This window comes from Microcaecilia unicolor, chromosome 2 (genome assembly GCF_901765095.1).
Source record: "Microcaecilia unicolor chromosome 2, aMicUni1.1, whole genome shotgun sequence".
NCBI classification, from domain to species: Eukaryota; Metazoa; Chordata; class Amphibia; order Gymnophiona; family Siphonopidae; genus Microcaecilia; species Microcaecilia unicolor.
Genome location: NC_044032.1, coordinates 625401020 through 625416676, shown reverse-complemented (window position 1 = coordinate 625416676; position 15657 = coordinate 625401020).

Here is a 15657-nt window from a genome sequence, read left to right as displayed (position 1 = left end):
CATATACAGGTACTTATTTGTACCTGGGGCAATGGAGGGTTAAGTGACTTGCCCAGAGTCACAAGGAGCTGCCTGTGCCTGAAGTGGGAATCGAACTCATTTCCCCAAGACCAGAGTCCACCACTCTAACCACTAGGCCACTCCTCCACCACTAATTTGTCTAGTTTTTAGGCTATCCACGATGCATATCTGTCATATCCTCAATCTTTCACTGTCCACTGCGACTGTTACTGATGCCTTCAAACATGCTGCAGTCAAACCACTCCTTAGAAAACCTTCATTGGACCCTACCTGGCCTTCCAACTATCGCCCCATCTCCCTTCTCCCTTTCCTATCCAAGATACTTAAACATGCTGTTCACCGCCGTTGTCTTGACTTTCTTTCATCTCAAGCTATTCTTGATCCACTTCAATCTGGCTTTCGCCCCCTTCATTCAACTGAAACAGTGCTTGCTAAGGTCTCCAATGATCTGTTCCTGGCCAGATCCAAAGGTCTCTATTCTATACTCATCCCTCTCGATCTATCTTTTAAAATGCTGTGCACCACACCGCCTTAACTTCTTGATTTCTAAAGCTACTCATTCCTTATATTTCTTGACCTATCTGCATCTTTTGAAACTGACAACCACCATCTTCTCTTAGAAATGCTATCCTCGGTTGGGTTCTGTGGCTCATCTCTATTCAGGTTCTCTTCTGTCTTCGTAACATCCTCAGTATTGCCTCTGAGGGACCTTCCTCCACACTTTCAATCAATATTATTTCCGATCTGACGAAGAAGGGCAACCTTCGAAAGCTAATCAAGAAATGTTTTAAGTTATGTCCAATAAAAAAGGTATCATCTTATTTTCTTTTCCATGTTTTATTTTGTTTGATTTCTATTGATAACCTTAAGAGTGGACTAACACGGCTACCACACTCCCCTACTTAATCAATATCCCTAAAGGCTGTTTGATTGATCTTCTACTCTTCCATATCTACACTCATGCTTTGGTGACTTCATGTCCTTCATGACTTCCAGTAGCACTTGTAAGCTGATGACTCCCATAAGATAAGTTTTCAGGGGTTTTTTCAAATCAACAAATAAGAAAAAGAAGAACGAATACCCTTTTGAAGAAAATTCTAATGGCATGGAAAACTAAAGGTTGACCATTTAACGATCTATGTTTTATACCTTTGAAAGATGGTAGCTGCAAAATAAGATGATCCCCACTTTGATCCTTAAAAGAAGTACCTGACAAACAAATAATAAAAGAAAATCTTCTGGAGCATCACCGTATAAATAGGTTAGGAAAATGCACATGTTTAGCAACCCTTTCCTCTACTGGGGTACCAAGAATCCACTTCCTGATTCAGGGTATAATCTACTACTACTACTACTTATCATTTCTATAGTGCTACCGGACGTACGCAGCGCTTCACACTTGAACATGGAGAGACAGTCCCTGCTCAATAGAGCTTACAATCTAATTATAACAGACAGACAGGACAAGTAAGGGATAAGGGTTAGGACAGACAGGACATATCGGGGATAGGGGACAGTTGAAGGTTTAGGTTTAGGAGTTAAAAGCAGCATCGAAGAGGTGGGTTTTTAGCCTAGATTTGAAGATGGCCAGAAATGAGGCTTGGCGTACCGGCTCAGGAAGTTTATTCCAGGCATACGGTGCAGCAAGATAGAAGGAACGGAGTCTGGAGTTAGCGGTGGAGGAGAAGGGTGCAGATAAGAGAGATTTGCCCAGTGAGCAAATCTCTCTTCCAGTGGTCACTGTGGAAGCAGGGCATCCTGGGAAAGCTCTTTGTTCCCACCTACAGTCTCCATTGCAAAGTCTTCAGCTGTCTTCACAGCAGGCATCTCGCTGGGTTCCCAGGAGTACATAGTTCGTCTTTATTTGACATACTGCCTTCCTTTTTTTTTATACTGAATTTTAATCATTCAAGCTTCCAAAGAAAGCCTCGTTGCAACTGTATAGACTCAGTGACATACAGCCAAAAGTTCACTGTTCCATGAGTGGTCATGGTTTTTTAAAATGACTGGTGCAGTCAAGACCCACTGCAAAATGGCTCTCACTATGTGAGCCCTATTTGTATTTCATACATGCATAAATTGGCACTTAAATGTCTTGTACAAATGTCTAAGTCCCTGTTTTACAAAGCCAGAATATGCATTTATCAGAAGCAGTGCATGTAAATGGCAAAGGGGTATGATCTAGGCATGTTTTGAGTGTGACAAGGGCATAACCAGTGGCGTAGCCACATGGGGCCACATGGGGCCACAGGGGCCTGGGCCCCAGTAGATTTGGTCCTGGACCCCCCTGCCGACGACCCTCTCGACCCCCCTCCCGCCGCCAACCCTCCCCTGCCACCGCCATCGCCGTCCGCTACCTTTGCTGGCGGGGGACCCCAACCCCTGCCAGCCGAGGTCCTCTTCTTCGGGCACAAGACTTCGTTCTGTTTCTGTGAGTCTGACGTCCTGCACGTACAACGTGCGGGGGGGGGGGGGGAGTTGAGAGGGTCGTCGACGGGGAGGGGGGTCAAAGTTGTTGGTGGCGGCGGCGGGGGGGGAGCTAAAATGTGCCCCCTCACCTCGGGTTTTGGACCCCCCCCCCCCTCCCGCCAAAGTCTGGCTATGCCCCTGGACATAACATAGGTGTTTATTCCCCATTTCAGAAGTGGACTAAATATTTATATCCTAGAAGATTGACATTAGGAGTTACACCTACTACCAAGCATGTTTAGGATTTGGGAAACAACTGCTACTACACAGTAACATAGTAAATGACGGCAGAAAAAGACCTGCATGGTCCATCCAGTCTGCCCTACAAGATAAATTCATATGTGCTACTTTTTATTTGTACCTGTCCTCTTCAGGGCACAGACCGTGTAAGTCTGCCCAGCACTATCCCCGCCTCCCAACCACCAGCCCCGCCTCCCACCACCGGCTCTGGCACAGACCGTATAAGTCTGCCCAGCACTATCCCCGCCTCCCGCCACCGGCTCTGCCACCCAATCTCGGCTAAGCTTCTGTGGATCCATTCCTTCTGAACAGGATTCCTTTATGTTTATCCCACGCGTGTTTGAATTCTGTTACCGTTTTCATTTCCACCACCTCCCGCGGGAGGGCATTCCAAGCATCCACTACTCTCTCCGTGAGCAGCACTTAATAGCCCCTTAATTCCCCAGTGGTTCCCCCCCCCCCCCCCCAATACTAAACTGGCAAAAAAAAAAGGTCACTGTGACAGCATCGGGATAATAACCAGTTATGTGTCAGCACATAACCGGGTACCTTGCTATTGTACAATATAACCTGTTGTGTGCTGGCTTTGAACCTCTCAAATTTTTATACATTTAAATTGGAGTGGAGGAGTAGCCTAGTGGTTAGAGCACTGCTCTTACTATCCAGAGGTGGCCAGTTCAAATCCCACTGCTGCTCCTTGTGATCAACCTTGAGTTCACGACCAAGCCACCACCTCCTCTTCACCCTTTAACCCTCTCCATCAACCAACCTACCCAGGTCTCTTTCTCCTCTTTTCCTGAGATCACCGAGGATGAAACTTCCCGCCTTCTTTCCTCCTCGAAATGCACCACCTGTTCCTCTGATCCCATCCCCACCAACCTACTCAACACCATCTCCCATACTGTCACCCCCGCCATCTGTCGCATCCTCAACCTCTCTTTCTCCACTGCAACTGTCCCTGACACCTTCAAGCACGCCGTTGTCACACCTCTCCTCAAAAAACCTTCACTTGACCCTACCTGCCCCTCCAACTACCGCCCCATCTCTCTTTTACCCTTCCTTTCCAAAATACTTGAGCGCGCTGTTCACAGCCGCTGCCTTGACTTTCTCTCCTCTCATGCCATCCTCGATCCACTTCAATCCGGCTTTCGCCCTCTGCACTCGACAGAAACAGCACTCTCTAAAGTTTGCAACGACCTGCTCCTGGCCAAATCCAGAGGTCACTACTCCATCCTCATCCTCCTCGATCTTTCCGCCGCATTTGACACTGTCAACCATGATTTACTTCTTGCCATGCTGTCCTCTTTTGGGTTCCAAGGCCCTGTCCTCTCCTGGTTCTCCTCTTATCTCTCCCACCGCACCTTCAGGGTACACTCCCATGGATCTTCCTCCACTCCCATCCCACTATCTGTTGGAGTTCCCCAGGGATCTGTCCTTGGACCCCTTCTCTTCTCAATCTACACCTCTTCCCTGGGCTCGCTGATCTCGTCTCATGGTTTTCAGTATCATCTTTATGCTGATGACACCCAGCTATACCTCTCCACACCTGACATCACCGTGGAGACCCAGGCCAAGGTATCGGCCTGTTTATCCGACATTGCGGCATGGATGTCCAACCGCCACCTGAAGCTGAACATGTCCAAGACCGAGCTCCTCGTCTTTCCTCCTAAACCCACTTCTCCTCTTCCTCCACTCTCTATCTCTGTTGATAACACCCTTATCCTCCCTGTCCCATCTGCCCGCAACCTCGGAGTCATTTTCGACTCCTCCCTCTCCTTCTCTGCGCATATCCAACAGACTGCCAAGACCTGTCGCTTCTTCCTCTTCAACATCAGCAAAATTCGCCCTTTCCTCTCTGAGCACACCACCAGAACTCTCGTCCACGCTCTCATTACCTCTCGCCTTGATTACTGCAACTTACTCCTCACCGGCCTCCCACTCAGCCATCTATCCCCCCTTCATTCAGTTCAGAACGCTGCTGCACGTCTTATATTCCGCCAAAACCGATATACTCATATCACCCCTCTCCTCAAATCACTTCACTGGCTTCCGATCAGTTATCGCATACAATTCAAGCTCCTCCTCCTTACCTACAAATGCACTCAGTCTGCGGCTCCTCACTACCTCTCCACCCTCATCTCCCCCTATGTTCCCGCCCGTAACCTCCGCTCACAGGACAAGGCCCTTCTCTCAGTACCCTTCTCCACCACTGCCAACTCCAGACTCCGCCCATTCTGCCTTGCCTCACCCCATGCCTGGAACAATCTTCCTTTACCCATACGCCATGCCCCCTCCCTACCCATCTTCAAATCTCTGCTTAAAACTCACCTCTTCAATGCTGCCTTCGGCGCCTAACCACTCGAGATATATAAAATACCCCAATCTATCCACCCTATCAGACTAACTGTTCACTCGTCCTCTAGATTGTTCACTTGTCTTTAGATTGTTTTCTTGTCTTTTAGATTGTAAGCTCTTTGAGCAGGGACTGTCCTTCTATGTTTAAATTGTACAGCGCTGCGTAACCCTAGTAGCGCTTTAGAAATGCTAGTTAGTAGTAGTAGTAGTAGTATCTTGCGCAAGTCACTTAACCCTCCATCACCTCGGGTACAAACTTAAGATTGTGAGCCCTCCTGGGACAGAGAAATATCCAGTGTACCTGAATGTAACTCACCTTGAGCTACTACTGAAAAAGGTGTGAGCAAAGTCCAAATAAATTATTTGAGATTCTGTTGCTACTATCTGAGATTTTATATGGAATGTTGCTATTCCACTAGCAACATTCCATGTAGAAGCTTGCCCTTGCAGATTAGCAACGCGGCCGCGCAGGCTTCTGTTTCTGTGCAGGACGTCAGACTCACAGAAACAGAAGCCTGCGCAGCTGATCTGCAAGGACAGGCTTCTACATGGAATGTTGCTAGTGGAGGAGTAGCCTTGTGGTTAGTGCAGTGGAATATCGAACGTTGCTACTATTTGAGATTCTGTTGCTACTATTTGAGATTCTACATGGAATGTTGCTATTATTGGTGATTCTACATGGAATATTGCTGAGTGGAGGAGTGGCCTAGTGGTTAGAGCACTGCTCTTGCTATCCAGAGGTGGCCAGTTCAAATCCCACTGCTGCTCCTTGTGATCTTAGGCAAGTCACTTTAACACTCATCCCTGCAATACCTCACTATTAAAGATTGTATTGGACATTAATGAACTCTTTTAACTCAACTTGATTGAATCTTACCTTCCCTATCCCAAAATACAACATTTTGTACCTATCCCTTACCGGATTTGGCGAATGCCTTCACGGTATTATGTAAGCCACATTGAGCCTGCAAATATGTGGGAAAATGTGGGATACAAATGTAACAAATAAATAAAAAAATAACACTCCATTATCTCAGGTACATTGTGAGCCCTCCAGGGACAGAGGAATTTGCAGTGTACCTAAATGTAACTCACCTTGAGCTACTACTGAAAAAGATGTGAGCAAAACCTAACTGAATAAAATAGATGTTTATGCTGCACACGCTCAGTGTATAAACATCCATTTCTCCCATATTTTAGAACAGGACGTGCGTCGGCAGATTCTGTTCTAAAATACTGGTGAAACTTCATATGCACTGACCAGGAAGTATTTTTTCACGGAGAGGGTGGTGGACGCTTGGAATGCCCTCCCGCGGGAGGTGGTGGAGATGAAAACGGTAACGGAGTTCAAACATGCGTGGGATATGCATAAAGGAATCCTGTGCAGTAGGAATGGATCCTCAGAAGCTTAGCTGAAATTGGGTGGCGGAGCAGGTGGGGGGAAGAGGGGGTGGTGGTTGAGAAGCAAGGATAGGGGAGGGCAGACTTATATGGTCTGTACCAGAGCCAGTGATGGGAGGCGGGACTGGTGGTTGGGAGGCGGGAAATACTGCTGGGCAGACTTATATGGTCTGTGCCCTGAAAAGGACAGGTACAAATTCAAGGTAAGGTATACACATATGAGTTTGTCTTGGGCAGACTAGATGGACCATGCAGGTCTTTTTCTGCCGTCATCTACTATGTTACTATGTTACTATGACCTACATGTGTCAATTCCTGCTTCTACGGCCTGTCTAGAAATGGGGCCGTATTGGCATAAAAATAGCTATTCTATGCCACTTAAAATTAAATTGCTACAAACGTTTCACTCACTGCAATGCAAGATTCTGTTCTTTTGTGTTTCAGTGATAGAATACAGAGACAACACATTTAATGCACAGTTTTCGTGGCAGCCACATCATGTGCGTGGTCATGTATGAACAAGTTATAAGTGGTCCCTTAGCCTTCTGTAGTGGTGTCATGATCATCGTGGCATAACCCGGACAACCGCAGTGATCAGGTTACAAATGACCTCAGGCATTTGCTCTCAGAAGAATTCATTCTTCTTATATGTATAATATAACCCTCTCATTTGTTATTTGATGTCGATTGCTTTTTGTTCTTTGATGTACGTTTTTTAAATAAAAATAAAGTAAAAAAATATTGTTTGTTTATTTGGAATAATATAAGCATTAATATTTGTTTATTTATTTGTTGCATTTGTATGCCACATTTTCCCATCTTTTTGCAGGCTCAATGTGGCTTACATATTGCCGTTAACGGCGTTAGCCTATTCCGGTCTGAACAAATACATGGTACGAATGAATACAAGGTGATGTTGTAGTAGATAAGGTACACGTAAGGTAGGTGTAGTTGGGGGAACTTAGAGGGGGGGGGGGGGTTAGCTGTATGTTTTTCTAATAACTTTGAAATTATGTTCTGTTTAGTATTTTGAATACAAAATTATAGGAATCGCTTTTGTGTAATGTTTAATTTTTTGGTACATAATTCCATGTACTTATCACATATTCTACTGTGGATTCCCTTCCAGCTACCTGTCAATAGGTCACAGCAAAGAAATGGGAGAGAAATTTCTGATTTACATTTACTTCTCACCATCCTTCTGTCCTCTGTTGACTAGACTGTAAGCTCCACAGAGCAGGGATCATCAGTTTTATTTTGTTACATTTGCACCCTGCGCTTTCCCATTCATGGCAGGCTCAAAGCTTACATATTGTATACAGGTACTTATTTGTACCTGGAGCAATGGAGGGTTAAGTGACTTGCCCAGAGTCACAAGGAGCTAGCTGCCTGTGCCTGAAGTGGGAATGGGAATTGAACCCAGTTCCTCAGGACCAAAGTCCACCACCCTAACCACTAGGCCACTCCTCCACTGTTACTACTATTTCAGATTCTACATGGAATGTTGCTATTCCAGTAGCAACAACATCATTCCATGTAGAAGTCGGCCCTTGCAGATCACCAATGTGGCCGCGCAGGCTTCTGCGAGTCTGACGTCCTGCACGTGCAGGACGTCAGACTCACAGAAACAGAAGCCTGCACAGCCTTCTACATGGAATGTTGCTAGTGGAATAGCAACATTCCATGTAGAATCTCCAATAGTATCTATTTGATTTTTGTTACATTTGTACCCCACACTTTCCCACTCATGGCAGGCTCAATGCAGCTTACATGGGGCAATGGAGGGTTAAGTGACTTCCCCAGAGTCACAAGGAGCTGCCTGTGCCTGAAGTGGGAATCGAACTCAGGTCCTCAGGACCAAAGTCCACCACCCTAACCACTAGGCCACTCCTCCACTTTTCTGTGTCTATGCAGTGCTGTGTAAACCTTGCAGCACTATATACATGTTTAAGAGTAACAGTGGTAGCCATTGACCTGCCTGCTTGTTTGCTTGATTATTGCCTCTTTGAACTAGTTTTTGTCTCTTTCCCTGACAAACAAGCCGCCTTGCATCTCTTGCATTCCATCGAATGGAGAAACATTTCCAGATACTGTACGAACACATTCCACAGTGAGTTCAAGGGCTCACGTAGGCTTGCAGTAAAGACACTGTTACTTTACAAGGCAAAAACGTTGGTCTAGAAGTAACAAACGCAAGGCTTAGATAAACAATGCACGAGGGGAATTTTTCCCAAAAGATCTCTTCCCTGCCCCCTGTTGTCTCTTCACTTTTGTTTTTTAATTTTTAGTTTTTCTCTTCTGGCCATCTCCTTCCTCTAGATTTTCCTTCTCCATCCACCTGCCTGTGGGCGCTTAAATTCAGAGAAGCATTTAAGTTCTGCTGCTGGCATTCCGTTGTCTCACAGAGGGTGCTGGAATCATCATTTGACTTGCATGTTAATGAAGACTGGATTTCATCCCTGTGAGTATGCTATTTCTTCTTCCCCAGAGCTTGTATGGATTGGAATTTCTGTTCCTGAGGCTTCTCACAAAGAACCCTGCACGAGGAGCACACAGGCAGTTAAATATATCTCTTCAAAGCAAACTAGGCCCACTGTGGTGTATTTTAAAAATGCAGTTAGCTAACATTTCCTTAAGGAGCTTTATTTGGAAGCTGTTCTTCTAATTCCATTCTGTAAACGAGTTCCCAGTGGAGCAGATATGACACTTACAAAATGAATACAGACATTGGTCACTGTAGTCAGTGAGATCAATATCCAATGCTTCTGAATATAATGGGATAAACTTAATGAGATAAGGATGATCTAGTTACATTTAGGACAACCCTCTGGCATCGCCGCACCTTATGCCTGGAATAGGCTTCCTGAGCCATTACGTCTAGCTCCATCCCTGGCGGCCTTCAAATCCGGGCTAATGGCCTACCTGTTTGATGCTGCTTTCGACTCCTGACTTGTAAGTTTTATCTTATCCTTATGTGCCCTTCTGTCTGTCCTTCCCTTATCCTTTTTGGTCCTGTTTGTCCTGATTTAGATTGTAAGCTCTTTTGAGCAGGGACTGTCTTTCTTCTTCATGTTCAATTGTAAAGCGCTGCGTACGACTGGTAGCGCTATAAAAGTGATTTATAGTAGTTATTTATAGTAGAATCCTCCAGTGCTGCCTCTTTGGTGGCGGCTAAATTTTGTCCAGCCAACATGTAGGCCTAACAAAATGCAAATGCTGAGAAGGGAGGGGGGGGGGGGGGGGGGGGGAATGAAAAGCTAAGATCTGCCCAGGGAAGTCCAAAACTTACCTGGACAAATCTTTTGAACATCAACCTTATTGGTTCTTTCGTATTAACTATTGTGACATCATAGTCATAGAACAAACCAAGTCTTTTTTTTTTTCTCTCTGGCGTAATGGCTCCAAATGGGTGATTTTTTTTGCATATACCATGGCAATGATGATCTCAGTCTATCAGGTTTACTGCTAGAACTCACCTGAGTCCTTACATTGAGGCAAAAAGACTTTCCTTCTGAACTTCATAGACCCTTCGTTTTCACTGCAGTCCTTGAGGGCTGCTAATGGGTCAGGTTTTCAGGATATCCCTAAAGAGTATGTATCAAGGAGATTTGCATGCTTCCTACCTACTACTAATCATTTCTATAGTGCTATTGGACATACACAGCACTGTACACATTATATGCAGGTACTTTCTCTGTTCCTAGAGGGCTCACAATCTAAGTTGATGTACCTGGGGCAATAGAGGGTTAAGAGACTTGCCCAAGGTCACAAGGAGTTGCAGTGGGCATTGAACCCTGGTTGTCAGGATCAAAGCCCAATGCACTAACCATTGGGCTACTCCTCCACTCCTATTATATGCAAATCTCTCTTTTGCATATTTATTAGGGATGTTCTGAAAACCTGACTCATTGGCAGTCACTGAGGACTGGAAGTGAAGACCAAGGTAGTAGGATGTAATATATATATATAGGTAACTTATCGAGGTATGCTTGGAAATTCTTTTAGATAAATCAGTGGCATACAAAACAGATGGGAATATTTCTGTGTCTTTCAATCACATTTTCTCTGTCAGTTGATATTTAGCCAAATTAGACCTGGATATTCAATGCTGGGTCTTGTCTGGGCATCTGGGGTCAGCCTCAAACCTAGAAGGTGCACTGCTTTTGTGCAAAGATAGGACTGTTTTTTGTGTCTTATTTGCAGTGGTGTGCTGGAGCAGGCTCTCACAGGCTCGCAAGAGCCGGTTGTTAAGTTTTTAAGAATTTTGGGAGCCGGTTGTTAAAGTAGGGCCCTCCATGGCTACTTTAACAACTGGCTCCCAAAATGTGGGCGTGGGCCCCCTGCTGAATTCTCTTTTACTTTGCTGGTGGGGACGCTGAGCCCTGCCAGCCAAGTAAATAGTGAAGAGTTATGCTAGCCCTTGCTCTCAGTAAAATACAGGCCAATGGCTCATAATAAGAGCTAGGCTTCTTAAAATCAAAATCATCTCTGATACAAAAGAGAGCTAGCTTGTAAGAATCAGTGATCACCTTTGACACAGTTACATTTCACTGTAGCAAGTGCTGAGCTGGCAAGGGAGGGGGGGCATTTGCTCTGGGACTGGCACCTACAAGACGTCATGAGCAAGAGTTGCTATGGTTGTGTAGAGATAGTACTGGGTCAGCTGCACCCCGGATGAGAACATCCAAAGGAGTGGGCTAGGGAAAGTTTGGGGAAAATGCAAAGTCATCTAATAAGATGCGCTCTGAGCATATCTTGTTTATACTTAGAGCTTGATAGTATGTGAAGTCATTTTGATCAACTGATAAGGTCCAAGAACCCTGGTGACAAAGCTAGGTTCCATTGAAATGAATAGGGTGAAAATAGTATAAAAATAGGAGTCAGAAGGGTATTAGAACAGAAGGAAGGCTACAAGAGAAGGTGGGTGACAGACGTATCGTGTAATGCTGCTCCATCATATGACTGCCTGATTTGCCTGTATTGCTATTGGTAAGATTGTAATAAACTATCTTCTTATATCCCAGCGAGTCCTTCTGATTATGGAGTCTGTTAATTCCTGGACTGTGTAAGAGCAGTCTGGGGGAGGATGAGGTCAGAATAGGTGGTGGGAACACGCAAATTATATACAATAGACTACTGCTGCTCCCTGCTCCTTGTTTCCAGCTCTGGGCAGCAGGCTGGGACTTCTCCAGCATGTGTGAAAGAAGTTCCAGCATGCTGCTCAGAGTAAGACGTTGGGAGTGGTGGCAGTCCATTTATTGACTGCCAGCAAAGGTATGCCTAGCGTGTCCGCACGAAGGGAGGGAGGAGAGAGAGGCAAGTGTTGCTCCCCACCCCTCCGGCCGCCCCTGGCCCTTCCAACTGCAGAGCTGGCTACGTCCGGAGAAAGAGCCTGTTGTTAAAAATTTACCAGCACACCCCTGCTTATTTGCCCAATTAAGTATGCAGGTACTGGAAGTGAATATGGCCAATGCCCACGTATCTGCTTGCTCCATCCCCGAACCACCTCGGCACTAACTGGACAGTGCTGCGGCGGTCAATAGAGATATTTAGCAGTATGGCCTATTTAAGTGCCGCTGAATATTTCTTCCCAACACACTAATTGGGGTATAAACAAGCAGGAGTCTCCCCTATCTTCTTAAATCCCTTTGAATATCTACCCCTTAGTTTCTGGTTGCATTTATTGGTGCTTGAGGATCTTCTTTCTCTTCATGTGTCGTATAGAATAGTCATGTGGTCCTGAGGCTTCTCTTAGCAGTGCTGTTCTTGAGGTTTTTAAATTATTTTTTTAACTTTACCACTATATACTGGCTCCCTATCCGCTTCCGCATACGGTTCAAACTTCTCCTTTTGACCTACAAGTGCATCCACTCCGCAGTTCCTCAGTACGCTCTCATCTCTTCCGACACTCCTCCCCGTGAACTCCGTTCGCTGGGTAAATGTCTCCTGTCGTCCCCCTTCTCCCCCACTGCTAACTCCCGGCTCTGTTCCTTCTATCTCGCTGCTCCCTATGGCTGGAATAGACTCCCTGAGCCAGTAAGTCAGGCTCAGTCTCTGGCTGTCTTCAAGTCTAGGCTTAAAGCCCCACCTCTTTGCTACTGCTTTCGACTCCTAACCATGACTCTCTTACTCAACGCCCTCACTTATCACCCCTACCACTGCAATTTCCCCACCCCTAGCTGTCTGTTCGTCTGTCCAATTTAGATTGTAAGCTCTGTTGAGCAGGGACTGTCTTTTCATGTTCATTTGTACAGCGCTGCGTAAGTCTAGTAGCGCTATAGAAATGTTTAATAGTAGTAGTAGTAGTAGTATGAGCCAAGTATAGGACAGTCAAGCCATTGTGACATCACTGATGAGGTTGGCTCTTAGGCATTGGTGGACTGAGGCATTATGACATCACAATGTCAGCTCTGGTTAAATCACCGCAGCTCCTCAGTACCTTTCCGCTCTCATCTCTCCCTACACTTCTCCCCGTGAACTCCGTTCGCTGGGTAAATGTCTCCTGTCGTCCCCCTTCTCCCCCACTGCTAACTCCCGGCTCCGTTCCTTCTATCTCGCTGCTCCCTATGCCTGGAATAGACTCCCTGAGCCAGTAAGTCAGGCTCAGTCTCTGGCTGCCTTCAAGTCTAGGTTTAAAGCCCACCTCTTTGCTACTGCTTTCGACTCCTAACCATGACTCTCTTACTTATCACCCCTACCACTGCAATTTCCCCACCCCTAGCTGTCTGTTCGTCTGTCCAATTTAGATTGTAAGCTCTGTTGAGCAGGGACTGTCTTTTCATGTTCATTTGTACAGCGCTGCGTAAGTCTAGTAGCGCTATAGAAATGTTTAATAGTAGTAGTAGTAGTAGTATGAGCCAAGTATAGGACAGTCAAGCCATTGTGACATCACTGATGAGGTTGGCTCTTAGGCATTGGTGGACTGAGGCATTATGACATCACAATGTCAGCTCTGGTTAAATCACCGCAGCTCCTCAGTACCTTTCCGCTCTCATCTCTCCCTACACTTCTCCCCGTGAACTCCGTTGGCTGGGTAAATGTCTCCTGTCGTCCCCCTTCTCCCCCACTGCTAACTCCCGGCTCCGTTCCTTCTATCTCGCTGCTCCCTATGCCTGGAATAGACTCCCTGAGCCAGTAAGTCAGGCTCAGTCTCTGGCTGCCTTCAAGTCTAGGTTTAAAGCCCACCTCTTTGCTACTGCTTTCGACTCCTAACCATGACTCTCTTACTTATCACCCCTACCACTGCAATTTCCCCACCCCTAGCTGTCTGTTCGTCTGTCCAATTTAGATTGTAAGCTCTGTTGAGCAGGGACTGTCTTTTCATGTTCATTTGTACAGCGCTGCGTAAGTCTAGTAGCGCTATAGAAATGTTTAATAGTAGTAGTAGTAGTAGTATGAGCCAAGTATAGGACAGTCAAGCCATTGTGACATCACTGATGAGGTTGGCTCTTAGGCATTGGTGGACTGAGGCATTATGACATCACAATGTCAGCTCTGGTTAAATCACCGCAGCTCCTCAGTACCTTTCCGCTCTCATCTCTCCCTACACTTCTCCCCGTGAACTCCGTTCGCTGGGTAAATGTCTCCTGTCGTCCCCCTTCTCCCCCACTGCTAACTCCCGGCTCCGTTCCTTCTATCTCGCTGCTCCCTATGCCTGGAATAGACTCCCTGAGCCAGTAAGTCAGGCTCAGTCTCTGGCTGCCTTCAAGTCTAGGTTTAAAGCCCACCTCTTTGCTACTGCTTTCGACTCCTAACCATGACTCTCTTACTTATCACCCCTACCACTGCAATTTCCCCACCCCTAGCTGTCTGTTCGTCTGTCCAATTTAGATTGTAAGCTCTGTTGAGCAGGGACTGTCTTTTCATGTTCATTTGTACAGCGCTGCGTAAGTCTAGTAGCGCTATAGAAATGTTTAATAGTAGTAGTAGTAGTAGTATGAGCCAAGTATAGGACAGTCAAGCCATTGTGACATCACTGATGAGATTGGTTCTTAGGCATTGGTGGACTGAGGCATTATGACATCACAATGTCAGCTCTGGTTAAATCACCGCAGCTCCTCAGTACCTTTCCGCTCTCATCTCTCCCTACACTCCTCCCCGTGAACTCCGTTGGCTGGGTAAATGTCTCCTGTCGTCCTCCTTCTCCCCCACTGCTAATTCCTGGCTCCGTTCCTTCTATCTCGCTGCTCCCTATGCCTGGAATAGACTCCCTGAGCCAGTACACGTCAGGCTCAGTCTCTGGCTGCCTTCAAGTCTAGGTTTAAAGCCCACCTCTTTGCTACTGCTTTCGACTCCTAACCATGACTCTCTTACTCAACGCCCTCACTTATCACCCCTACCACTGCAATTTCCCCACCCCTAGCTGTCTGTTCGTCTGTCCAATTTAGATTGTAAGCTCTGTTGAGCAGGGACTGTCTTTTCATGTTAATTTGTACAGCGCTGCATAAGTCTAGTATCGCTATAGAAATGTTTAATAGTAGTAGTAGTATGAGCCAAGTATAGGACAGTCAAGCCATTGTGACATCACTGATGAAGTTGGCTCTTAGGCATTGGTGGACTGAGGCATTATGACATCACAATGTCAGCTCTGGTTAAATCACCGCAGTTCCTCAGTACCTTTCCGCTCTCATCTCTCCCTACACTCCTCCCCGCTGGGTAAATGTCTCCTGTCGTCCCCCTTCTCCCCCACTGCTAACTCCCGGCTCCGTTCCTTCATGTTAATTTGTACAGCGCTGCGTAAGTCTAGTAGCGCTATAGAAATGTTTAATAGTAGTAGTAGTATTATGTGTTTTTCTTCCATCAAGCTTTTTGTCAGTTGGAACTGAAATGTCCCAAGCAATCACAACCTCTTGATTCTCCACAAATCTCTTAGGCTTTCAATGGCAGGGCCTGTAATGTGGAACATCTTACTTGGTTACCCACGTCTTTGTTCTAATACTTCACAGTTTAAGAAATTGCTCAAGACTTAGCTTTTTACCCATGCATTTTTGACTGTTTAATGGTGTCACGGTAAGACTGCAGCGGCATATTTGTCTAATTTGTATTTATTTTATTTATTTATTACATTTGTATCTCACATTTTCCCACCTATTTGTAGGCTCAATGTGGCTTACATAGTACCGGAGAGGCCTTTGCAGGCTCCGGTGTGAACATATACAGGGTGATGTTGTG